The sequence below is a fragment of the Pelodiscus sinensis genome, chromosome 2 (assembly GCF_052426305.1).
Source record: "Pelodiscus sinensis isolate ZL-2025 chromosome 2, ASM5242630v1, whole genome shotgun sequence".
In the NCBI taxonomy this organism is placed as follows: domain Eukaryota; kingdom Metazoa; phylum Chordata; order Testudines; family Trionychidae; genus Pelodiscus; species Pelodiscus sinensis.
Window position 1 is genome coordinate 37,511,484 of NC_143053.1, and position 27,258 is coordinate 37,538,741.

Consider the following 27,258-nt stretch of genomic DNA (forward strand, 5'->3'; position numbering starts at 1 on the left):
GGCCACAGGTGCTTTTGCGCAAAAGCACTTTTTGCGCAAAAGCATCCTTGCCAATCTAGACGCGCTTTTGTGGAAATACTTTTAACGGAAAAACTTTTCCGTTAAAAGTATTTCTGCAAAATCATGCCAGTCTAGACACAGCCAGGGAGTAATGTGAAAGAAGGCATGAAGGTCAGAGTGAGAAGAAGAGATAAATGGAGAGACAAAACAAAGGGAATGGACAACTTGCATAATGCAGTGGGTAGACAGGAGATGAGATATAGGCAGATGAAGTGCTAACCAGAGTCTTGAAAGTGAGGCAGAAGTGTTTGAACTTTGTCTGAAAAAAGTCTGAGTATTAGTTAAGGAACCTGAATGCTGTGATACGGTAGAAGGGGCAGATGATTACTTGGGTTGCCAAATGTTGAAATGTGAGAGACCAGAGAGATTACAATAAACCAAGCGAAAGAGAACTGAGGTTTGAATCAAGATTTTGACAATGAGTACAGAGAAGGGACAGATTTGAAATTCTGCAGGAATTGATAGAAACATGAAATACTAGGGATGTAAGTGACTAATTGACTGTCCAATAAGCAAAAGTTTATTGAGTAGTCAACACATTAGTTGCTCCCTCCCCCTTGCTGCCTCTATCAGAAAGAGGCAGCGGGTAGACGGGGGTGGGGGAAAGAAGAGGGAGTGCTGGGGGGGTTGGCTTAAAAGCTGGTTCCCCCCAGCTCCATGGGACATAGCAGGGGTGCAGCGGCGATGCTTCCTCTTTGAAATGTAGAAAAGCCCCATTAGGGGCTCTTGTGCATTTCCAAAATTGAAATGCCACCTGGAGCTTGAGGCCAGCGGGTCCCCAGCTGACCCCAGGCTCCATGCAGCACTTCCTCTTTGAAATGTACGAGGCGCCCCTGCGGGAACTCTTGTACATCTCAAAGATGGAATGCTGTGTGGAACCTGGGGCCAGCGGGTAGTCCCCCACTGACCCCAGACTCCATGTGGGTGCTTCTTCTTTGACATGTACAAGAGCCCCAATTTAAGAGGAAGTGCTGCATGGAGCCTGGCATCAGCGGGGGATGCCCTGCTAGCCCCGGGCTCCACCTGGTGTTTCAATCTTTGAAATGTATATTTCAAAGGCAGAAATCCAATCGACTATTTGATTAATTGATTAATCGATATTTAACATCCCTATGAAATACATGCTGACAGTGTGCCCCTGATTGTGGAATTGTGCAAGAAGAAACACACCTTTTTTAGAATAATTTTGAAACAGGTTATTTTAGAAGCAACAATATGAGGGACAGAAATTAAGGAAAATACTATATTTTGCAGCAGGTAGCTGGTGCTAATCAGCACTCAACAATGTTGCCCTACAGAAACGTTCCAATAGTTCATTCTTCTCACTGAATTTTTACATGTTAATGGGTATGAAGTCCACAGAATAGTAAATAATTACTTTGTGTTGGTGCTGCTGCTGGCAAAACTGTGAAGTCCCTGCATGCTTGTTCAGTAAGTCAGTTTCATGCTTGGATAATTAACATTAACATTGCCCTAAATACCCTTGCAAATAAATTAAACTGCTCCCTTTCCTCCTTTGTTTTCAGTTACAGCAGGGGTGGCCAAAATGCAGCGTATGGAGTTCTACAAAGCAGCTCCAGGCTGCTTGGCTGGAGATAGGGCATCACATGCTGGGAGCTGTAACCTCCTAAATGGGTTAGCACTTTCTTGTTTTGAGTTTTTCTAGTGGGACCAACTGATGTGGTATGGTATTGCCAAGTAATGCTGTGTCACTAGGCCTCCTCAACACAGCAACAATCTACTACTAGGTGGCAAGTCAGGACAAGACAGGATTCTGGTTCCAAAACTGGGTGGAGGAGTGCTAAGTGGGGGCTGCCTGCGAGTGGTGCTGGATGGATGACTGCGTGCACTGCTTTAAGGCTTCTTCCTCCTTATAGACAGGGAGCACAGCCAGCTCTTGATTTTTATCGTGGATCTTAGGATATTTGGTGTTTTCTCTTAAAGTAACAGCTCTTGGTGCTGTGTTTGTATTTTACAAACCAGGGTATTTTTTAGACCTAATTGTGATGGGGGGAAAACACATGAAATGATAAAATAGGGTCTCCTAATCCAGCAGGTAAACATAATTCCCCCCCCCCCTCCGAAACTGCTTATTTTCTAACTGTTCATCATTTGAATCCAATAGAAAGTGTGATTAGGGGGTGGGTAAGGGACGACTTCTGGCTTTTGAACGGCAAGAGGCCTGTGCTGTGGCTGAGGGGTGGTAGGCAACAAGTCCCCGCGATGGGAAGTCAGTGAAGCTATTTGGTGTGCGTGGAGCGAGGTGGGGGCCAGCAGCCGGTGAAACGAGCCAGCTCCCCGCAGCTCACGTTACCCCGCCCGCAGCCAGGCGGCAGGACGAGCGGCCTCGGGGCACAGGGCCCCGCCGAATGCGAGCTCCCCGCGTGGGGGTGGGGGCTCGGAAACCAACCAGCCCGGCCCGGCGCAGCCCAACTCGGCCCGCCCCGGGCCCAGCAGCGCCGCCTCCTGCCCCGCCCGCCTCACACACAGACGCTCGCAGCACGGGCCCGGGCCGGGCGCAGCGGGGTCGCGGCGGCTGCGGAGTGAAAGGTATCGGGGTGGGCCTGGCGCGGCGACAGGGGCCCCTGCCGCGCGGGGAGCGGCCCAGACGCGGCCTCCGTGGCGTGCCAGGCAGGGCGCTGCCCGAAGCGGGGAGGCGGGGGCGGAGCCGCCAATACGCGGGGCACCTCGGGCCGGGGTCTGTGGTGAGAAGCCGGGCAGGGAGCGCGCCCCCAGGCCCCGGCCGGGATCCCCGCTCCCCCGGCGCCAGCAGCGGAACAGCGTCCTGGCTGCCGGAGGCGGCGGCGGCTCCTCACATTACTGGCGGGTGAAGTCATCGTGTCCATTGTCTCCCGTCAGCTCCTGGCCGGGCCGCCAGCGGGGGGAGCCCGGGCTGCGGCGCCAAGGGGGGCCCGTCCCTCCCTTCCTCCCCCGCCGCAAGCTGTGCAAGGGGTGGGTCGGGGCCGCTAGCGGGGGTCGGGGCTCCCGCAGGGCGAGGGGCCAGGCCACTGGGTGGGGAGACGTTACCAGCCCCCTGTCCCGCTTTGCCGTTAATCCCCAGGCGGAGAGAAGCTGTAAGACGTCCCCTCCCCGCCCGGAATGGTTGTGGGGAGCCTGTGGTACCCCCACCGGAACGGGCCTGCTGCCGACACTAACCCTCCCCCTCTTGAACCCTAAACATTGTCCCCGGTGCAGAGCGGGAGGCACACGAATGCCCCCGCCGCACGAGATTGGATTGCACCTACTTAAAGCCACTAGCACGGTGGCGTAATGGGACTCCAGGTGCTGTTATTGGCATGTTTAACATGTAGACCTGTTCGGAGTGTGTTTAAGTGTGTTAGTGCCAGTTGTTGCCTTGTCTACACAGGCATTTCACAGTGGGTTTGTACTGGTGGTAATGTAGGAGCAGATTTTCCCCAGGAAATCTGGTGTAGACACAGCCATAGAGCCCTAAAATTAGCAGGCGAGGGTCTGGGTGGAGTAGGAAAATAGAGCTGGAAACACAGATAACCTTAAAATTAAATATGCCGGGGACGGGGGTCCCCTGGAGGTCCACCTATAAATAAGGACATAAGGAGCAGGTCTGTTTCAGAGTCTCCTATGTCTTTTGGTTATAAGAGACAGATGTAGAATGCTGAAGCAAAATGCAGGACAATGTAGCACTTTAAAGACTAACAAGATGGTTTATTAGATGATGAGCTTTCGTGGGCCAGACCCACTTCCTCAGATCAAATAGTGGAAGAAAGTAGTCTTCCACTATTTGATCTGAGGAAGTGGGTCTGGCCCACGAAAGCTCATCATCTAATAAACCATCTTGTTAGTCTTTAAAGTGCTACATTGTCCTGCATTTTGCTTCAACTACCCCAGACTAACAGGGCTAGTTTCTATCACTATGTAGAATGCTGGTATCTGCATTGAGCAAACAAGCAGGAGAGGAGATTGGCATTGGTATTCTTGAGGATTCTTAATACAATTTGACTATTTCCACATGGTGGGCACAGCAGCTTTCCTTTCACTTAAAAGTTTTAACTGGCATTGTTTTTGAGTAGTGTTTTATATCAGCTGTTACTCAAAATGGGATGCTAATCGCCAAGGTCAAATTTATGAAAAAGGGCAAAGCACTTTTGTGGAGAGGGGAATTGCAATACTGAATGCAGCAAATAAGTCTAATCAGGACCTTAGATTTTTTTTAAATTATTTCCATCAATATTTTTCATTTCTGTCTCTTTCCCTCACCCCCCAAATAAAGCTTCCAAAAGTATTGCCAGTGAAAAGGGTGGACTTCAGCATCTGGTGAGCTGCTTTTCGCTTTGTCCACTGCAAAGGAATGTTTCCAGTTTAGTATTATGATTACGAATAAAGTGTTCTAATTAACTTTTTTCAAGAGATCTGTCTGTTAACTGACTGGTGGATCAAATCTGAGGGATCCAAATGGGAGTAAAATATAAAATGGAATTTGCTTAAATTGGCAAAATTAATTTGCATCAACAGAAAAATGATGATGGCCATATGTAGCTGAACTGTTTTGCTAAATTTTTCTCTTGTTCAGCTGTGAAACTGTTTAAAACAGTTTAGGTAGCCAGTGCAAGTGTAAATGGAGTTAAAAATCAGGAAAATATGCAGGCATTTTGTTTTAGGTATTCCTGGAAAATTAGTATTGTTTTGCATTTTATTCAGATTCGAAAATGAAAATAAGCCAGTCAGTTTCACTTTCTTTTGTACTGGCAGTAATGCTCCTGTTCTTTGTGACTACAGTTACACAGAAAAAAGGCTTACTTTTAAAAATAAGTTTCTCTTGAAATCAGAGAATCTGGTAAACATTTGTAATATTTTATCAAATCCTTTTAAAACAAAATATTAAGATAGAAAGTAGCTGTCACTTTTAAATGGTTTGAAGTCTACTGCTTGTCTCTGCATTCCCAGCCACTTTTAGCTTTTCAGAAATGATAGGTTTGATCATTAATTCTAAAAATGGAACTGAAATTTTTTTAAATAACTGTGTCTTATATACATAAAATGGCAGAACTTGTCATTAGAATTCTTACATTTCTATTTAGCGATAACAGCAGTGGATTAGGAAGAGGGAAGATATTTGACAGATGTAAATGTGTACATTTATGTAGTATGTCTGTCTTAACCCTTGAGTTAACCCTTTCTTATTTGTCTGTTAAGTAGATTGCTCTTCCATATGTTTTATGGTCCATTCGCTCTCCTCACCCCATTTGTTTGCAAGACAACTGAAAGCCATCTTAGCCTCAAAGTAGGATTTTTAGTAATGCAGTATGCTGTTAATGAGCCACCAGACTTTGGAGAATAAATTTTAACAAAACCTGAGCATAGACACACAAGCACTTAAATTCCTAAGTACAGGCAGTCCCCAGGTTACGTACAAGATAAGGATTGTAGGTTTGTTCTTAAGCTGAATTTGTATGTAAGTCGGAACTGGTACATATTGTAGGGGAAACTCTAGCCAAACATTTCTCCAGAGCTCAGTTTTATTCTCCCACACCTCACTTCCCTCAGTCCTTTATTCTTAAGCTGAGGTGTCTGCTGAGAAAAGCCGCTCCACGTCTCCCTGGTCTGCTGCTGGGAGGGGTTGGGGGAGGCGCTAGCTTCTTGTCTCCCTGATATGCTGGGGGGAAGCAGCTACTACGGGGTTGCCTCACCCCGTTTGTAAGTAGGGATCCGATGTAAGTCAGATCCATGTAACCCGGGGACTGCCTGTATTTGGTCTGACTCCTAATCTGTAAGAGGAGTCAAGATTCAAACTGGTTATGGCTAATTAAAGTTCTTCAAAGAACCAATTCTGAGGTTCATGTTTATGGTTGTTTACTTATAAAGGAGCTAATTTTTATTTTCCTTTCCCTCTGCATTTATTTCAGCTGTAAGTTTCCATTGTCACTTCTGCGTTAGCTGATGGAAGATATGTAACTGTGGATGAGCCAATGCATGTACACAACTTCAAGATAGGAATGTTGTATTGCTAAGTACATTTGACTTGCACATGGAGATAAACTTCCACCAAGAAGGTAACAAGAAACTTTAGGCTTTATTATTTTTCAATGACTTGTGATATCTGTTGTTGTTTTCTGTACTTCGAGGTTATACAAATACCTAGTAGAATACAAATTTTTCAGTATGTTTGATTAGTGGCAGAAGGTGACTTTTTCTTTTTCCCCTCTTAAATTAAAGTGTTTCTTTGACTCATGAGTTTTATATGCAATTTGCCTTCTTGATACTCTGTTTTAAAAAAAATCTTAAATCTTTCATTTTCAAGAAACAGCTGTTTCTCCCGGGTAGCGTGTTTTGTTTCATTTGTAGATTTTCATTAGTCTGTGCCATACAATTGACTAAAAATACAAAAAATGGGAAAAATTCAGTAGCTGTGTAAGTACTACACATTGAACCTCTCTTAACCTAGGAGTGGGGCTGCCTGGTAGTGCAGCAAAAAGCCTGGAAGCCTCTCTCTTGCTCGGTGGAGTGTCTGGTGAGACCAGGAGGTAGCGGGACTGCCCAGTGAGGCTGAAGCCCAAGCAGAAGTGCCACCTGGCGGTGCAACTGGTCCTCAGCCCAGGAGCTGCCCCTAGACTGGCAGTGGGGCTGTGCGTGCGGTGGCGGGGCTGCTATGGTGGGGTCAGGAACCCTACATGCAAAGGGGCCTGCGACAGTAGATGGGCTGCAGGGAATGGTGGCAAGGAGGAGGGGGCAGAAATTACCTTTCTTGATCCAGCAAAGTCCCTGATCTGGGACTGGTCAGGTATCAAGGGTTCCTGACCAGAGAGGTCCAACCTGTATGTATGAACTTATCAAACATAAATAAGTGATTCCAGCTAGAATCCTCGAAACTAAAGATCATTGGTAAAAAGAATACAATGGGAATCTCCTATAGCTACTAACCTCAGTACTTTCCTTGTTAGAAGGGAAGGTTTGGTAACATTATTAAAGTATAACTAAATTCTTGGGTTCTGAAGAGTTTTTGTGTCTGGAAACAGATAACTTTTGAACACTTGTTGAACAGACATATTTTTACTTTCTGTAGCAATGTATTCTATATACAAGTTCTGTGGTAACATGTTAGTCTATTGATGTTTATTTTTTCATCTGATCACTTCTAATCTTCTAACCCTTACACATGAGTTTTTCCTTGTCTGTCAGAGAAGCAGTAGCCAGTTTAAATGAAGAGTTTTTGTGTGTCTGGAAGGGGGTCTGTCTATCTGTCTTCAGCAGCTTTCCCCTCTTTAATTGTTTCACTTTTATTTTTGGCAGTTCTCATGCATTACCTGTAATAAGTTTTACTTTCAAAATGGTGCTTCAGTACTACTCAGCATTTTTTCCTTTAGTGAAGCACCACTCTTTTCATTTTTTGGCTCAAGAAATGAAAAGAAAGAAGACTTACATGTGCTTCTAGCTCTCTTTGGATCAGTAGTGTATTACCAGAGCTGCAGGTTCTTTTATGGCATTTACACTAGGCTGCCATTCAGAGGAACCCAATGGGTCTTCCCCTGGTCGAGCCCCCAGTGTGTGCATTACCACATATTCCTCTGCTGAGGTATTGGAAGGGCAAAAAAAAAAATCCCAATTCAGTCCTTTTTAGGATTAGGTGGATATGAGATAGAAAAGGCATGGTGTGATTTTTATAGCTGAATGAAACTTTTCTAGCAGCCAAGGTTGAACCTTGGGAGGGAGGAGGGGTTTGAGCATTGGCCTGCTAAACCCGGGGTTGTGAGCGCAATACTTGAGGGGGCCATTTAGGGATCTGGGGCAAATCTGTCAGGGATGGTACTTGGTCCTGCTGTGAAGGCAGGGGACTGGACTTGACTCAATGACCTTTCAAGGTCCCTTCCAGTTCTGTGAGAGAGGTATAGTTCCATATATTATTATTATTTTAACCTTCACTCTAATCCCTTTACTTGACTTTCATAGAAGGTGCAATAAACATAAATCTAAGGAAGCCACAAACTCTACCTTCAGGTAAAGGGTTTGTTGTTGGACATAGAAAAGGCTAAAATGCTTCCATTCCCTTAATCATTTTCCAAGAAGTGAAAAGTTTAGTGACCCTCCCTCCTTTGAAAGGATTGCCTGCTGCATGACTATTACTCTCCTGTTAGAAAAATAGCTAAAACACTGCATATAGTCCTTTACAAATTTAAAAATAGCTATAAAAGGATTTTTTCTGAAAAATAAATATCAGTACAAATTCTCCTGATGTAATAGTTCTAGCCAAAATCATGTTTAGTACATATGTGTAATATGGCTAACAGAAATTTTAGTAATTTGGTATATGGAGCTGTTTTTTCATGTTTTACCACATATTCTCTCTGGAGGTCGGTATATCTTGAAAGCGAACCACAGCCAATGGGAGCTGCGAGGCTCCATGCCTATGGTTGCTTGGTAAACAATGTCTTGTGGCCTGCCAGAGACTTATCTGGGCTGGCCTACAACCCAACTTTGAAAACCCCTGCTCTAGGGCACCCCACCTTTACTCTTCTGTGGTCTCAAGATGTACCCTGGTTAATTTTAGGCACCCCACCCATCCTTTCTTATTTTTGAGAGCTCCAGGCAAAAGGCATTTACCCATACCCTGTTCTCAAGGCTAAGGGTATAATCTTCTGTGGGATCGCAAGGCCTTTTAGCAGTGAAAGAGCCTTTATATGCTAATATTCTTTAACCTCCATTTGTTACAGTTACTCAAACAGAGTGCACATGTTAAGCATGGAGTGCTAACTAGGGATGTTAATGAGTAGTCGATTAAATGGTAAATGGGTGATGCTTACAGGGTAATGGTTAACTGGTACCCCAAAGTAGCCCCACCAGGCCCCCCGCTCAGGTCTCCCAGGTAGGTATGTTAAAATGCATTTAATTAAGTAACTGTGTAGCCACTGAAAATTTCAGCGGTTACACGATTACATGCGGTGGGCTAGAGTGGGGCAGGCAGCTCCTCGGGAGCCAATGTGCATGGAAAGCTGGCTCCTTGCATGTACCAGGAACCTGCATGTAACTGTGAAGGCTAATTATGCACAGTTGCATTTTTAAATCCCTACTCCCAGCCTATGCAGGCTGGGAGACTGCACAGGGGCTGGGAGCTGCAGTGGCTAGGAGCAACTGGGCTGGAGTAGCACCTGTCTACACTGGGGGCTGCTCTGTCTTGATCTGATTCACTGGTGGGAGCACTGTGTTTACCCATTTAACCAATTAAACTGGATTTTACATCCCTAGTGCTCACCGCTCCCAATAAGGCAGATGAACTTTTCCTGGTGATCAGCCAGGAAAAGAGTGTTGAGCTCTGGCAGCTCTGATCTTGGTCTCTGTCCTCAAGTTGATTCCAAAAATTTCCTTTTGGACCCCAGTTTATGCAGTAAGAGCTAAGCAGGACTCAAATTTATCTTAACCAAATCATTTTAAATGGAAGTACAGGCAGTCCCCGACTTACGTCGGATCCACACTTACGAACGGGGCTTTCTCGCCCTGGAGCTCGCAGGCAGAGGTCCCGCCTCCTCAACCTCTGGGGCGAGAAAAGCTGCTCCCGGTGCCCCTGGTCTGCTGGGGACCGTCTCCAGCAGACCAGGGGCACCGGGAGCAAAGCCGCAGCCGTGGCGGGTTCCCGCGCTTCTGAGGCTTTGGCAGAGCAAAGCCTCAGAAGCGCGGGAACCCGCCGTGGCTGCGGCTTTGCTCCCAGTGTCTCTGGTCTGCTGGAGACAGTCCCCAGCAGACCAGGGACACTGGGAGCAAAGCCGCAGCCACGGCAGGGTCCTGCGCCTCTGAGGCTTTGCCAGAGCAAAGCCTCAGAGGCGCGGCACCCCGCTGCCGCTGCGGCTTTGCTCCCCGTGTCCCTGGTCTGCTGGGGGGGGGGGGGGGCGCAGCTAGTGTGCCCCCCCCCCCCCCCACCAGCAGACCAGGCTTTTGTTGTGGACCCTGGGGCAGAGCAGCTGGGGCGCTGCCGGTTGGTTCCGCAGCGCCGCTCTGGGCACTACTGGACCAACCAGGCAGCACCCCAGCTGCTCTGCCCCAGGCGTCCTGATTCAGCCGCTGCTGGTCAGTTTCAGCAGCGGCTGAATCAGGACGCCTGGGGAAGAGCAGCTGGGGTGCTGCTGGGTTGGTCCAGTAGCGCTGAGGAGTGGTGCTACTGGAGCAACCCAGCAGCACCCCAGCTGCTCTGCCCCAGGCGTCCCCAAGTCAGCCGCTGCTGAAACTGACCAGCGCTGACTACAGGAAGCCCGAGGCAGAGTTGCTCTGCCCCGGGCTTCCTGGAATCAGCCGCTGATCAGTTTCAGCAGCAGCTGACTTGGGGACGCTTGGGGTTCTTAAGTTGAATCTGTATGTAAGTCAGAACTGGTGGTCAGTTTCAGCAGCGGCTGAATCTGGATGCCAGTTCCGACTTACATACAGATTCAACTTAAGAACAAACCTACAGTCCCTATCTTGTATGTAACCCGGGGACTGCGTGTACTACAAAACTGTATTGTTCACCAATCCTGGACCATTATGAAACAATTCTTTATCCAGTCCTACCCCACCAATTCAGTTGATATAAATCTTGCAAAATTAGTTAAGCAACTGACAGGAACAATCAAACAACCAGACAGAAACCATATAGATCAGTAATAGAGAAGAAGAGACCAGAAAGGCAAAACAATGGTGTCAATTTCACATTGACAACTTTGGTAAAAGCATTCTGTCTGGCAAGGAATCAATCAAACAGTGTTCTTCAAACATCTTAAGAACTGTTTCTTTATCTGGTGATGATGGGTACTATTGAGCCTTTTTTAACAGCCTAATATTTCATTGTTTTAATGTAGTTTAAATGGGACATGATTTTCTGATCCTTGGTTCATTGCTGCTGCTGTCCTAATGTGGTTGCAGAAAAAGACCTTACAAAATGCGCTGAAAAAGAAAATTGAAAGGTGCCCATCAGAATTATGAGCTGGTTACAGTTTTGCTTATCATAGCAGTTCATTTAGGTTTTCTAAGTGGTTCTTGCTTGGACATGCACTTAATTTTATCTAAACAATCTAGAAAATACTCTGTAAAACACTCACTCGCTTTCAATGTGTTAATTGTCATAGCTCTGGATTTCTAAAGTTGTGAAACAGTGTTATAGCCATCTCATTTGTAGTCCACTAGATTTTTTTTTTCTAGCAAAATGAGGGATTGGGGGAGATGGGCTTTTCTTTTAAACTAAAGCTCACTGTCCTTTTCTTTAATAGTCCGACATATTTTGTGGAGGAACTAGACTATGCCCTAAAAGCTCTTTTGGAACAAAGGCTTTTCTTTCCCATTGCATCATTTCAGAATAAAAGGTGTTCCAACAAGAGAACTATCTTTGAAAAATTTGCGTCTGAAATAGGAGAGCCATACCAATATTCTATGGACTTCTTTCATTTTGTCCTTTTCACAAGTCTTTAGTGTCACTCCATTTTAAAAAAAATCCTAAAAAAACCCAGTTTTATCAGTTGACCTCTTAATCAGATGATTTCATTGAGAACAGATTGGCTGTTTTGATGGAGCTTGGGCAAAAATTATTTTAAATCCGCAATGCCTTCTAGCTTTGAGGAAAGGGTACTTTACAGAATTTGACTCTTTCTCAGGTAGCAAAAACTTCTTAAACTGCTAAAGTTCCAAGACTTCAGCACATGCATGTTCCTTTTTCTGTACAAGTGGTTCCTAGGAGCTAGCTTTACCCATTTACTAAAATGATCAACTTGAGGTTTATAACCATTATAATTCACCTGTAAAGCTGTTTCTCCAAAAATTAAAGACTAGCAGTTCGGACTGGAAACTCTTCTACATGATCCTAGATTATTGAACATGAGGATTTTGTAGTGCTTGTCAATTTAAGGAAAGCTTTCTGTCATTTCTATCATTATAGCACCTGCGTATACTAGCAGTATTATTTTATTGCCTTCTTTCCCATAGAAGCTCATCAGACTGTAGAACCTTTAACCTCAATCATGACGACAGTAGTAGCATATCAAAAAGGGCAGATGTTGACGGAACCCTACCTAGATACTTTGCTCATCCAGTTCCCTTTCTGTGAATGAACAGAAGGAGGACACAGAACTTCCATTATACTTTAGTTAATTACCATAGTGGTGAACAGGAATAAGAGGGAGGGAGAATGCTCACTGATACACTATTCCAATAAGTCTTTTTCTGGAGACCCCGATAAGACATTAAAGTAGAAAATGTTTTTCCCTTAATGAAGAGAGTGGCATAAACTGATAGCCTTGGTCCTCAACTACCCTAGTTCCCCAGAGCTGCAAATTTCCTTTTCAGAGTTGAGGATTTGGTACTGTACACTGTCCAGACTTCAAATGCTGAAACTCTTTCTGTCAGTAAGATCTCCTCTTGCAATCCCCCTCATTCAGTGATAAATGTATCTTTTAATAGTCAGACATGTTAAAAGAGCCTTCTTGGTTATAATTTGATTGATGGCATGTTATAACAAACAAGAAGGCTGTTTGGAAATCCACTTAGGCATCAGCATGACCTAGGCCCTTTGCTTCATCAGCGTCCTGGAGATAAGGATAGTAAGGCAAGTTGTCCTGTCTTCTAGTCACATAAAACCACCAGGACATCTAACTTTGAACAGACAGTAAGGCCTTGGTAACCTAGCCCAATTGGCAAAGAGATTAAAGAGTAAAGCCCACTCAGAAAGTGGATCTTTTGATCAATTGTGCAGAAATTTCCTCCCTTTCCACATCTGCTCTTCATTGCTGATCTGCAGACTCATTTAGATGTGAGTTTCAAAGCTAAATTCTTTAATCTTGACCGATTCGTAATGAATCCTCAAGGAAGATTCCTTTTGCACAAAGGAGTCCTAAGGTCCTGCACCAAATACTCCACTCCTGGAGGTCTAAATCAGTATGCATTTTTTATCCTGTTGCCATTCAGTCTAGGAATATGATGCTTATTTGTTGCTTTTCTACAGGGAGTACTTTGTACTTGTTCCAGCTTCCTGTCAGAAGTGGTCTTTTTCCCTCCCTTCTCCATAAGGATATAGCCGTTTACTTTTGTTGTTTTTACAAATTAAATATCAAGATACAGTACTTGTATTCTTTTTTAATATTAGGAGAAACCTAAATCATGTCTCCACAGGAAGTCAGAAACTTTGTTCATTCAATTTGAAGATCATAAAAGGAGCTGCCACATTCAAAGCCAAAGTGCTGCATATAAGGCCAAAGTGCTGGTGTGTCTGGTAATATGTAAGATTCTCCATTCAGCCATCCTATGCATCCTATGCTAAGAGTATATAGAAAGGAAAGGTGCAAAGCTAGCAACCGATATGTCTTCCCTCATTTTCCATAACTGACTTGAATGTCCACATCGGAACTGGTATTGCATTTGGTCTTTGGATGCCAAGAACCTTTTTCATAGAGTTTCTACCTGACTGGTTGTTCTTGCCATCTTTGCCTGTTTTTCCTTTAGCTGCTCACGTTTACATTTTCTTGTGGACTTCTAGTTACAACTCTTACTTGCACTGGTAGCAGAGAGACCCAGAAAAATGAACCGTTCTGCCATCTGACACCATTGCAGACAGTCAACCGGAGTAAGAATACAAAAAAGCCTCCTCGACTTAATGAAAGAATACAAAGTGTTTCCACTATTAACAATTTAAGTGACCATTCCAGGATAAAGTAGCCCATGAATTAACTAAATCATTTTCGGCTATGGAAAACGCAAGAGGAACAAAGAGAAGGATGCATGCTGCCTTGAAAGAATGCAAAATATCTCAGGCACGGTCTGCAGCTTGCCTGGAAGAAAGAACAAAATCTCTTGTTTTCTGCACTTGTTTGGCCAGATCTTAGAAAACAGCTATCCCGTTGCAGATAAGCTTCTCGTATACTGCCAGTTCAAGGTATTAGATGATGTATGTTTTTTAAAAAAGGACAAGAATATGTTCAAACCATGGTTTCCACCATACTTGTAGTTTTTGTTTTCATTGCCTGCAGTATGACTAGTGTACTTTTTAAGCCAGTGTTCTGTTTTCTATGGATTTGCATGAGTAGTCATGCAATAATACTGCCATACATTTTTAAAACCTGATAATGCTTTTTTAAAAATTATGTGACTGCTGTTGCTGGGGGCTTACCATTCCTGAAAGTAGTGCCAAGATATATGGATAACTGAGTAGTAAACTGCAGCATGCTGTTTTCTATAGGCTATATTCTCTTTTGGCTAAGTTTCTTTGACTTCATTGAAGTTATGCTTTATTTAGTCATTTTTGTTTCTTGATACATGCATTTGCTTTGTGCAGCCAGCCACCAGAGCAGTGCAAAATAGTAAGAAATGCTTTGATGTGTCTTAGCACTCGTGAAATATGTAGGCAGTTTTGATCATTTAATTGTATAGAGTGAACCTCCAAAATGCAGGATTCTCTGGTCTGGCAACATCCGTGGTCCAGCAGGAATGCAGATGTTGCTGGATCAGAGAGCCCTGACATCTGGAAGTGTGAACCCCGTCCCTGGTGAGCCCAAGTCAGGTGCGGGAGAAGCAGGACCATGCGGCTGGGCAGCTCCATCTGCGGGGAGCCGTGGCCGGGAGGGGCAGCAGCAGAACCAGTGAGCCCCGTCCCCGGCAGGGATCCCTGGTTGGGCAGGGGAGAAACGAGGCAAGAGAGGCTGGGGAGATCTGTCCCTGGGGAGCCCTGGCTGGGCGGAGCAGCAGTGGGGCTGGTGAATGGCAGAAGCATAGCAGCCAACAAGTCCTGTCCCTGTGGAGCCCCAGCCAGCGGGGCAGCAGCAGGACTGGCAAGCCTCATCTCAAGTGAGGATTCCCAGTCGAGTGGGGAAGAAGTAGGGCCGCAGAGGCTGGGGAGCTCCATCCTGGGGAGCTCCAGCAGGCCAGAGTCCAAGTCCAAGCCCTACAGGATGGAGCCCAGTGGCAGTGGGGTGGGAGCAGCGCCAACTGCAGGAAATGAGAGTGTCCTGGGAGTCCAGTGGCAGGGGGACCTCCCGATATCCGGCAAATTCCCTCATTCGGGCTGGGTCAGGTTTTGAGGGCGCCAAACAAGGGAAATCTAATCTGTAGTGTGTTTGGGCATTGAAAGGAAAATAATTTCACTATGCTTTAAAAAGTTCAGAGAGGAAAATGTTTAATGAGAGCAGGGCTTGGAGCTCCATCTAGCAATGGAAGTTAAAGGAAGCTTAAGCAGATTGTTAGGAGACACTCAATCCTGTAAAAGATTGACACACATGCTGAACTACACTAATGCAAATAGTCTGTTTCATCTATGACCCGGTTTGTGAAGTTAAACTTCTTCCTAGGTGCACACTTTTCTTGATCAAAATTATTTTAAAGAAGCTGTAAGAGATGAGTGATTGGAAGATAAACAGTATTTGAGTCACTTCCAGTTTTGTGCATTTAGTTCATTAGTCATTGATGTGTGGACCCAGTGTTGCATTCATTAGTAGCTGATTTGAGTACATAGTGCTCAAATCACCAGACAAGCCAAACTAAGTAATCCAGATATGGATTTGAACAATAATTCTTCTTTGAGTAATCACATGCCTATGTCATAGTAGGGGTCTGCATGCCTCTTACAGAACTGTCAGAGAACTTTTTCCCTTAGCATTACCCATGAGAGTGGCTTGAGTGCCGTCCACCATTGTGCACCACTGCCTTCTGGTATCAGAGGGAAGAGCTGCTCAAGTTATGTCAGTTTCTTCTGACTGCTAGAGAGTGATGGTTATTGAAGTGCTTCCAGACAAGTTCATTTACTTCGCTCTGGCTATGTCTACACTACAGGGTTTTTGCACAAAAAAAGCAAAAACCTCAAGCATGTTTTTGCGCAAGAAAACCTATAGTCAGATGACAGAACAGAGGCCTTTTTGTGGTTTGGTATACCTCCTCCTATGAGGCATAACTCGTTTTTGTGCAAGAACTCTTGCACAAAAAGATGTGTGTGGACACTCAACGGGGGTTTCTTGCGCAAAAAGAGCCTATCACAAAAAGCACAGGTGCTCTGATGGCAATCAGAACTGTCTTGCACAAAAGTGTCCATGCAGTGTGGATGCACTTTTGCGCAAGAAGTTTTTGTGGAAGATTTCTTCCACAAAAAGCTTCTTGCGCAAAAACTGTGCAGTGTAGACAAAGCCTCTTTGTCTATGGTATTTTTCTTACGTAGTAGTTATAGATGGATTTTACCCAATTTCATTTTTGGTATTAGAACCATACCTTGCTTTCTGGGGTCCAAGCCCTGTTGGTTATATGCTAGACTGGTGCCAGTCATTGACCCACATCCCAGCTGCCCTACTTGTCACTGAGCTGTGATATCCCTAGACAGTAAATTTCACATTTGCAGTGGGTTTAATACACAAAGACAGAGCAGCAAAACTTGCGTGTTTTGTTATGAAAGTGGCACTTCCCTCTTTCCCCTTCGGAGTTGTCAAGTTCAGAGCATTCTTAGAGTATGGCACTGTTGGAGCACAGTGCGCCTCCAAGGAATCTGCAGCACCACATTCTCTGTCTCCACTACCAATGAAGAGACTTGGATCTGCCAAGGACACAATATCTCATCACTTACATCCCTACTGTGGACTCTGCAGTATAAAGCTTAAATACTGAAGAGCCTGCAGTGAAGTCTCCCTAGGAGTAGACCTGTCAAGTTTAGGATTAGGGACAGCGTATAACCTGCAATGGGGGTATGGAGGGTAATTGGCTGGGCCCACCACAGACAGGGCTGCTCCAGTGAGCCCCACAGGGCTGGAATAGCTCCCTGCCTGAGGCAGGCAGGAAACAGTTCCAAGCCCCACCAGTTAACCAATTAGCCTGGTTTTGGTTAACTTTTTACATTGCTGTTAAGAAATGTCAGAATTAAGGAAGGTTGTGTGTCCTTAATTCATTCCCCTGAATGGCTACAATTTTTAATTACATATAACGTGTTTTTCTCAGGTTCTTTGAATCATATAGTGGACACTTACAGAGCAGTTAGTCAATATTTTGTTTTCTTCTTGTTCAGTATGTGACTGTCTTTCTCTCTGCATGCAATTATTCAAAGACTGCACTGCACAGATTATTGAATTTCCTTGGTCTTTGTGGCTCTTATCACTACAGTATTTAAGTGCTTTACAAATATTTGTTTATCTTCACAAAATTTGTGTTAACTTCACTGTACAGATGAGGAACTGAGGACAGATTAAAGTCAAAATTATTCAGTTTGAGATATTTAAGACCTGATTTCCCCCCCCAGAGTATTTAAAGGGCTGGAGTATGCTCAGTGTAGATAGAATCTTTGGAGATTTTGTTTGTTTAAACTCTAAATATCTGCTGAGCATTTGTGAGCTGATTTTTTTTCCCCCCTGATGCTTATAATGGGACCAAATTTCCCTGGATGTTCACAGGGATGGCCAAAGGCATGTCCTTGACACAAGGGTCCCCTGTACCAAATTTCAATTCTCTGTTTCCGAGTATGGAGATAGTAGAACCTTTCAAAGAAAAGGTTGCAAACATATTGTTTTGATGTAGGCAAAATGCATTTTTTCTTGCACTTGTTCTTGGGACTGGCTGACATTGTTAGTAACAATTAAAAACAATTATGCCTGAGGCAGATGCTCAAATGGTTGATGCTTGGTGAAGTAATAAGCAATTTAAAGTGGAGTCTTAAAATGTGAAGTGTAAGGCAATCTTAACAGGTAGCACTTTCATTCCAGCCTAGTATAAGAAATACTGTTGTTGAGCTGTAGAAGTTGGGTGAGTCATAACATATTTGATTGCTTGTTACACTGGCTTCCAACTTGAATAGTGCAAGATTATATTTTTTTCCAGTTTAGTGTATAATTATTTGCTTAGCCTCCCTTCAGCCATAGAAGGAGCTGTTGCTTAACTATAGTACACTACATCCACCCTTATTGTAATCCTGCTGTTGCCTTTTGGAGATAGCCAGCTTCGTAAGTGCTGCTTCACTCCATCATGTGTTGCACTTTGCAGCCATTTAAATGTACAAAGTAGTACGCTATTTTCACATGGCAGCCCTAGATCATACAACATAAAAAAAGTCATATTGCGAGCTCATCAGCTTACTCTGATGTGAGTCATGAACTGCAAAGTAAAACTTGCCAAATATTTTATAAAGTTTTAAAATGCAAATATAGCACAATACTTTGAAACAGAGCAGGACAGAAAATAATCCATAAAATAGTTTTAGAAGTCAAGAAAAAGTACAAACACTCTTCTTCTCCACTCCGTATATTTTTTAAAGTTAATATTATGTATTTATCTTTAAATACATTATAATCCCTTTGTCCACCTTCAGTTATCCCTATTAACCAAACAACCATTACAGCAGGTGATCTCTCCTGTGGCCATAAATTGGTGCTACAACTTTGCACATGTGTATTTTGGGATTATCTGAATTTTTGATTATCCAATCTGGCCCCCATCCCAAGTGATAAGATGAGGGGTTCTCAAACTTCCTTTCGCTGCCACCCCCTTCTGACAACAAAAATTGCTATGTCCCCAGAAGGGAGGACTGAAGCCGGAGCCCAACCATCCCTTGCCACCCAACTTGGTTGTGGTCGTGGCGGGGAGGAAGGAAGCCAATGCTAAAGTTCAAGGCCTTCATCCCCAGGCAGAGGGCCTGGAACCTGAGCCCCGTTCCCAGGGCTGAAGGCTATGTACTTCGGCCTTGGGCAGTAGGTTTTGGATTTGGACCCAGGCAAAACTAACGCTAGCCCATTAAATGGGATTGCAACATACTTTGGGGTCCTGACAATTGTTCCCTTTAAGTTGCGTGGCAGCACACAGGTGATTAATCTGTGCATGGGCTCGAGCCCTGAGCCTCTGACTGAGTGGAACTGATTGATCACCTGTGAAGCTGTTTGAGAACTGCTGGATTAGGAAAATTGGGTTCTGTTGTACTTATTTTTCTTTCTCTCTCCATCATCTATCTTCATTTATTCTCATCAGGCTTTTCTGTTACCTTTCCATTTGCATTTGAGTTATCCAGTGATTTGCTAAAGAGTAAGGTATTAAAATATCAGTACTAATTTTAGTTTTCTGTAAACTACCTCATTGTAAAAAATTCGCAGTCCAAATGCTTTCATAAAAATTAAAACATAAATACAGCCCAAGCCCCAAAATGTTGTGCAATGTTTCTTAAACTTTTTAAGACCCCGAGGAACACCAAACAATTTTTTTTTTAATACAGAACACCAAGGATTTTTTGTTGGGGGGTGGGGGGGAGTTGCCTGCCCCTTTAAGGGTGGCCATTTTGAACTGTCTAGGTTGGACATTAGGAAAAACTATTTTGTTAGGAAGGTGGTGAAGTACTGGAATGGGTTACATAGAGAGGTGGTAGAGTCTCCATCGCTAGAGGTCTTTAAGTCTCGGCTTGACAAAGCCCTGGCTGGGTTGATTTAATTGGGATTGGTCCTGCCTTGGGCAGGGGGCTGGACTTGATGACCTCCAGAGGTTTCTTCCAGCTCTATGATTCTAACTCTGTTCTCTGTGGCACCCTCCGACTGCTTCGCAGCACACTGGTGTGCCACGGAACACAGTTTAAGAAATACTGGTGTCTGCAGTGTTTGAGCATTTAAAAAAAAAAAGAGCTACACTAGTCTGTCTAGTTCAGTATCCAGTATTTCTGGAGGTGAGTAGTGCCAGATTCTTCAGAGGGAATGAACAGAACAAGTCAACATCAGGGCTACGTCTACACTGGCCCCTTTTCCGGAAGGGGCATGTAAATTTCACTAGTCGTCGTAGGGAAATCCGCGGGGGATTTAAATATCCCCCGCGGCATTTAAATAAAAATGTCCGCCGCTTTTTTCCGGCTTTTAAAAAAGCCGGAAAAGAGCGTCTAGACTGGCCCCGATCCTCCGGAAAAAGTGCCCTTTTCCGGAGGCTCTTATTCTTACTTTGAAGTAAGAATAAGAGCCTCCGGAAAAGGGCACTTTTTCCGGAGGATCGGGGCCAGTCTAGACGCTCTTTTCCGGCTTTTTTAAAAGCCGGAAAAAAGCGGCGGACATTTTTATTTAAATGCCGCGGGGGATATTTAAATCCCCCGCGGATTTCCCTACGACGACTAGTGAAATTTACATGCCCCTTCCGGAAAAGGGGCCAGTGTAGACGAGCCCCAGGTGATCTGCACCCTGTGTTCTTGTTCCAGCTTTTGGTAGTCAGAGATTTAGGGACACCCAGAACATAAAGTTGCATTCCTGACCCTGTTCTTGGCTAATAGCCATTGATGGATTTATCTCCCCTGAGTTTACTGATGCTTCTTTGAACCTAGTTATAGTTTTGACCTTTTACAACATTCCTTGCTAACAAATTCTACAGGCTGGCTGTGTGTTATGTGAAGTAGTACTTCCTTTTGTTCATTTTAAATGTGCTGCCTGTTTATTTCATTGGACAACAATTGGTTCTTTATCTAGCACAATGGGATTTCTAGTTGCTACTGTGGTCCATATAATAAATTAAGTTATTTAACTTGAAGGTATTTCCTATTTATAAGGCAAAAAGTATATCCAGACTAACGCTCATTCCTTTGTACTCAGTTTATGGTTGTGGGTTAGTAACTGTAAAGCACTTCTGTGTTCTGGTTGACATATTTAACTGATCATCTTAATTGCACTGATAGTAGGAACTTTCTTTGTATAAGTAAGATTTCATACAGTGATTTGTTTAAAGTGCTAAAGAAAACTGATTGTAACACATTTGTGGTGTTGGTTGTACAGGAATGGCCCAGCTTTTACTCAAGTTTCAGAGGGGTAACCGTGTTAGTGTGAATCTGCAAAAGCGACGAGGAGTCCTGTGGCACCTTATAGACTAACAGATGTATTGGAGCATAAGATTTCGTCGGCAAAGACCCACTTTGTCAGATGCATGTAGTGGGCTTTCCAGAGGCGGGTATAAATATACAGGCATAAGAAAAGAGTAACAATCAAGAGTAAAGCTAGAGATAACGAGGTCAATTCAGTCAGGGAGAACAAGGCACACTTCTAGCAGTTAATGTGGAGGTGTGAAAACCAGGAGAGGAGAGAGTGCTTTTGTAGTTGGCTAGCCATTCACAGTCTTTGTTTAATCCTAAAATTATGGTATCAAATTGCAGATGAACTGTAGCTCAGCAGTTTCTCTTTGAAGTCTGTTCTTGATGTTTTTTTGTTGCAGGATGGCTACCTTTAAATCTGCTACTGTGTGTCCAGGGAGAATGAAGTGTTCTTCTACAGGTTTTTGAATATTACCATTCCTGGTATCTGATTTGTGTCCGTTTATTCTTTTACGTAGGGACTATCCATTTTGGCCGATGTGTATAGCAGAGGGGCATTGCTGGCACATGATGGCATATATTACATTGGTAGATGTTCAGGTGAATGAACCCGTGATGGTGTAGCTGATCTGGTTAGGTCCTGTGATGGTGTCGCTGGCTTGTACTGTGGAATTTTCATATTTATTTAACTGTACAATGGGAGGAGATGTATATTAAAGCTGTTCACCACTGTGTGTGTGTGTGTGTGTGTGTGTGTGTGTGCGCGTGTGTGTGTGTGTAAAATAAATATATATATAAACTTAATTGTATAAAACGTTCCTTTTAATGTTACTGCCTTTCAAGTGGAATTTATATATGTGCTTGAAATAAATGGCTTCAAGTAAACAGTGAGGTTCCTGGCTTCAAGGAGAATTTCCTTCAAAAGCAAATAACTATTTTGTGTTTTGCAAGTAAAACAACTTTTTTAAAATTTTTGCTACATGCTGTCTACATCTAGATTGTAGACAGAGACATTTTTCTTCCTAGTCCTTTATAGAAGGAATTATTATGGGAGGAACACCACTAAATTTATTCCCATATATCATGTTATGAAGTTTAAAAAGCCACACTTGCTCGAGGAGATGAGTATAAATGCAGGAAAGAGACAGTCCACCAAAGTTTTTCTGTAGTGATGTTGCATGTTGTACAGTGGGTATGTCTGCATAAGGGAATGTGGACTAGAATAGCTATGCCAGCATAGACCCATAGTGTAATACAGCATACACTGACTGACAGAAGGGATTTTTCTGCCTGTTCAGGAAAACAGAGATCGTAAATCATACTTGCATTTCTGTTGACATAACTTTGTCCATGCAAGCTTTGTCCATCCTGGGTTTATATTGGTATAGTTATATCAATTAGTGGTGTGGAAACTAAAGGAACTCAGCACTATTTGTTAACTAGTGGGGACTGGAGCAACTCCGCCCTGCTGCAGGCAGTGGCCAGTTCCAGCCCTGCGTGGGGGCCCACCAATGACCAGGGCTGCTCTGGTTGTTCGGAGCAGCCTCTGTCTGCGGTGGGCCCAGGTGTCCTGCAGGTCGGGGCTGCTCCAGTATAGTTGAAGCAACCTCTGCCAGTGACGGGGAGAGAGTGTGTGCTTCAGCCCAGCGGGAGCTCCTCCCCTTAGTCAGTTAACCAATTTACCAATTAAACCGGATTTTACATTCCTTCTCAACACCTTTAGTTTTTAAGTGACTTCAGGTAGAATTTTAGATATTGATAGATATCTTTTGAAAATAAGGTCCCATAATGTCTTTGGGATACTCAGACACTGAGGTTATTTTTATCTCCAATCAATCCCATTGTTAAAGTTGGGTTAGCAAATCATACTGCTTTAACATCATGTTATAATCGTTCAAGAATTACTGATAGTTTGTTTTCTTCAGATTTAGAAATTCTGTGTTCTTTCCAAATCGTTAGTTCAGGTGCACTTCACTGCAGTTTGTGGAAATATACTTCTTTATGTGTTAGACCTATATAATATCTTACTGTGTCACCAAGCTGGTTTGTTATGAATTAAGTATATCAATATGAGAATCATATTTAAGTATAAAATGATCTCTTAGGTTCAGTAATTTTGCTAGGTGGCCTTTGATAACTTTTCAGTTGGGGTGCCCTGATTAAAAAATTAATGGAGATTGCCTATCTTCTAGAACTGGAAGGGACCTTGAAGGTCATTGAGTCCAGTCCCCTGCCTTCACAGCAGGACCAAGTACCATCCCTGACAAATTTTTGCCCCAAATCCCTAAATGGCTCAAGGATTGAGCTCATAACCCTGGGTTTAGCAGGCCACTGCTCAAACCATTGACCTATCTCTCCCCCCAATAGATTCTGTTGTAATTTCAAAATCACTGAGCTGTTTAGAATATGAAGACTAGATCAGAATATGCTCCATTTAATTTATCTAAGCCAGTGTTTCCCAATTGATGCTCCGTGGAAAGCAAGGGTTCCGCAAGAACCCGGCACTCCTCCGCTCCTCTGCCCCCTCTTAAAGAGACGGGAGTTGGCTTTTTTTTTTCTTGACAAATTTTACCCTGGCAACCCTAGGGGTTCCATGGCCAAATAAAATGGGGAAACACTGATCTAAGCTATTTAATTATTTTAAAAATGATTACACTGGGGTGGTTTTACTTCAAATCGTTCAGCAGGTTTTATATCTCCACAAAATAATTATTTTCCATTTTATAACATTACATACAAAAACTTAACTGCAATGGAAAAGTGAATACATGTTTTCTTTCCCCCAGTAGGCTATAGTTAATTACTAAAACAGGCATGTGTGGATTATTACTGCTAAAATTAGAAACTATTCATAGTAGGGACAGTCACTTTGTTTTGCAGAATGCTAGCACAGTAGGATCCTGATCCATGATTGGGTCCTTGGGCAATACTACTACAGTACAAACAATTAGTGATATTAAAATATAAAGTAAATATTAGCGTTTGTATCTTCTGCAGGCATTCATGAATTAAATAAGTTACTCAAACGTTGGAATTTTACAAAGCTTGTTGGCTCTAACCAGTTTAGAACTACAATAGACTATGGATATCTCTAACTATTCTTAATGTACAGAATTTTTAAAAATCAGATCCCTTAAACTTCATAAGTACTTTTCTGTTCTTTTTAAAGAAATAAGCCAGTTGCCAGGGAAAAGCAATTCCGTCCCTATTGTAATGTTAGAACTTGCACTGCGAGTATTATAATAAGTCTTGCACAAGTTAATTGCCGAAAGAGATGATTGTAGGCATCATCAGTGAAGGCATCATTGAAGTTAAAGGCATCATCATTGAAGATACTGAATTAAGTCAGTTTTGAAGGGTTGCTCAGTACTTCCTAGGATCAGACCTTAGGTTGCTGTGATAGTAACTGATATCCTATCAGTTACTAACAAACACAATTTCTAACAATAATCTTTATAATTTTTCAAGTGAAATGATGACATTTTTCCATGAATTTGCAAATGTATGAAATTATGTTCAGTTACATCACTTTCAGAGCTGAAATGAAGTTTCACATATCTTTATGGTGGGATAAGCTCATTTTAACACTTTTCTCCTCCTTCTATCACTCTGAGTACTCTGAATTTTAAGAAAGTCTGCCTTCCTTTCCTGCTGAGCATGGTACAATTGAATTTAAACAGACTTCACTTCTTTTCATTATAGTATGTTTGTTCCTGACGCCAATAAAGGAAAGCATAATCTGAAGAGTTCTGCGTGTCGGGATGACCTTGTTCTGACTGCATAAAAGAAACAGGCACACACAGTTGACACATTTTAAAATACTGAAGTAGAGCCTAGTTCTACAGAAAACACTTTTCTGCTCCTCCTCAGTTGCCTACAGAAGTAGCCATGAAAACAATATTTAGATTGTTTTGCCTTTTCTTTTTTCCAAACCTTCATCCTCTCTCCTGCATACTTGCAAACATTTAACAGTAACAACTGATCTTTTTATTTGGCTTTTGTGAGATAGTGAAATGTCTGACTTGCATTGTTCAACCAAACTCTGAACAAATGAAGACAGTCTCTTCCCCTTCTGGCTCTGTAGGCAGAGGGAAGAGCACGCTCATGGGACAGTATTGTTCCAAAATAGAACAGTCACATTAAGAAGTGCACCTTTTGTGTAGGCATTCATCCTTTATCTCCTCAACTCTAGACCTATATTTAAAAAAAAAACTAGACTGTTTTCCCCCCAAGGTTTCACTCTCTCTCTTTTTTTTCTATAATATCAGAGCTTTAGGTAACCTGATAGCTTTTTAAAATACAGCATTATATTTTTGTAAACAAAATTGTGCTTTCTCATATTTGCAGCAGAGAGTCTGAAGTTTTCTTTCAGTAAATATTTTTTAACTGTGGTTGAGGGAGAGATTAAAATGTCAACTGCTTTATTGACTTCCTGAAATAAAACACATTCGTGTGAGTTTGGAAGACCCACTAGATCTATGCTCTGACTTTTTAGTAGCTAAGAGCATATTAACTTCCAAGTATTTAATTCTGAACATCAGGTTCTGTGTTTAAAATACACAAAAAGTTGCCTAGTTAAATGTAAGTCCTTAAACTTTTTTTTACAGCAGTGTGCCGTGAATTGCATACGTTTCCATAGAACCTTGCTAAACTGTACTCTTTGTATCTGTACAAAAATTGGTTGTTTCTCATGGGTTTAATAGCAGATGCTGGAATGAGATTCTATATTAATAAGGCATTATTTTTATAAACATACTAAATGCACTTAGTAATGTACTATGAAGTATAATAAATGTAAAGAAATTTGTAATTCCTCACATCTAACTCCCATTATTATTATTAACAAGGCTCGCTGAACCGCGGCGAGCCCCGCTTGCCAACTGCGCAGATCACCTGAACCCGGCTCTTCCAGGTTGCAATCTATTCGCCACGGGCGAGTATATTGTATTATTTGTCGAGCCCTGATTATTAAATTGGTCAGGGTTTGGGTCATATTGTACTAGGTAATATACTGAAAATACAATGAAATGAAATGCCTGTATCAGAGAGCCTGGAATTTAAGAAAAAGGCATAAAATGAATACCAGCGGGGTGAGAGGAGATAAGGGGACAGGATGGGATGGGACAAAACAGGAGAAACAAACGGATACAATTTTAAAAAGAAAGTGTATAAGTAGAATAGTTGGCTATCTCCATTTGTCCTTCATCTGCCCATAGTTAACTGACTGATTTCTTACACATATCATAGTAGATGATGATGTTCTCTTGCTAATTCACCAAATTGAGATTGGCAGTCATTAGTTTGACGGAGGGCTAGCCGGACGGCTGCTTGGGGCACCAATCTATGGGGGGCACCTAATGGCAGCTGTAAGGGGTGCCGCATGCCCAGGGCTGGGGGTCGCTTGGCGCCCCTTAGAGCTGCCATCAGGCGTGGTGCTCCCAGGGCCGGGGGCCGCACGGTGCGCCTTAGAGCTGCAGTCCGGCACCGCGTGCCCGATTGCAGGTGTAAGGTGCGCCGGGGGGTGGGGTTGCGCATGCGCCGTGTGCCTGAGGGCGGAGCCGCGCATGCGTCGCACACCTGCTGCCCGGGGTGCAGGAATGGCTCGAGCCGGCCCTGGTTTGACACTTACGTTAGAATGCTAATACTGAGGGAGCAATGGTGCGACAGTAATAGAACAACTTCATCCCCCTGTCTCTCACTACCCAGAGAATAGGAGTGGAGTGGAGTTTAGGCTAAAGCATAGCCTTGGTTGGGTATACGCCTTCCTGGAAAACAAGCAACTCTTAATAATGTATTCAAGGCTAAAACACGTTTATTTCATATGTTTAGTGTAAGCAGACTTGCACTGCTTGTGATGTACCTGGTCAATCAGTTTAATGGATTATATCTTCACAGTATTGTATAGGCATGAAAGGAGATAAAAAGCAGATGAGAAATGGAATCTTATGCCACAGGTATAAAACTCATATTTTAATGTGACATTACATTCGGTATTACATGTACAAAAGTCATCACATTAAAATAGGATTCCCACTGCAGTTGGAATTTAACCCTCTAGTATATATACAATATTTCAGGAATTTAGGAGAGGGCCAAGTAATGGTTTCTGGGGGGAGCGATAGCATCAGATTTTTTACTTTTTGCGCACTGAAAATTCGAGCCATAATGTTACATATTCAGTTTAACTTTCTCAACCGGCCTTTTTAAATCTCAGAACACAGATTCCTCACTGAAGACTTTTTTTTATATACACTTAACTTCAGATGCAGATTTTAGCATATAAAGAGATCTAAGCCAAGGCTTCTTAAAGTATAAAATAGTCTTCCTTTTCACACGCCTGATAACTCAAATGGCTGAACATGCTTTACCAAACAAGTTTCTTACAATATTTAGAATAAACATAAATATTTTAGTGGTGTTTTTCCAGAAAGATTTAAATGCCCCCAAAATGGGTTCTTGAAAATAATTTCTCTGAACAATAGTACCAGAGTTGCTAT

General features: G+C 43.0%; 1 protein-coding gene across 1 annotated transcript in view; it reads left to right on the plus strand.

Moving 5' to 3' along the window:
* Nucleotides 1–2,272: 2,272 nt before the first annotated feature.
* The window catches only part of RNF19A (ring finger protein 19A, RBR E3 ubiquitin protein ligase), a 99,757-nt gene continuing 74,771 nt past the window's right edge, over nucleotides 2,273–27,258 (plus strand). Inside the window, 2 exon segments of the mRNA XM_075920294.2 lie at nucleotides 2,273–2,610; nucleotides 5,943–6,089. The gene's annotated coding sequence lies outside the window, so the exon portion shown is untranslated.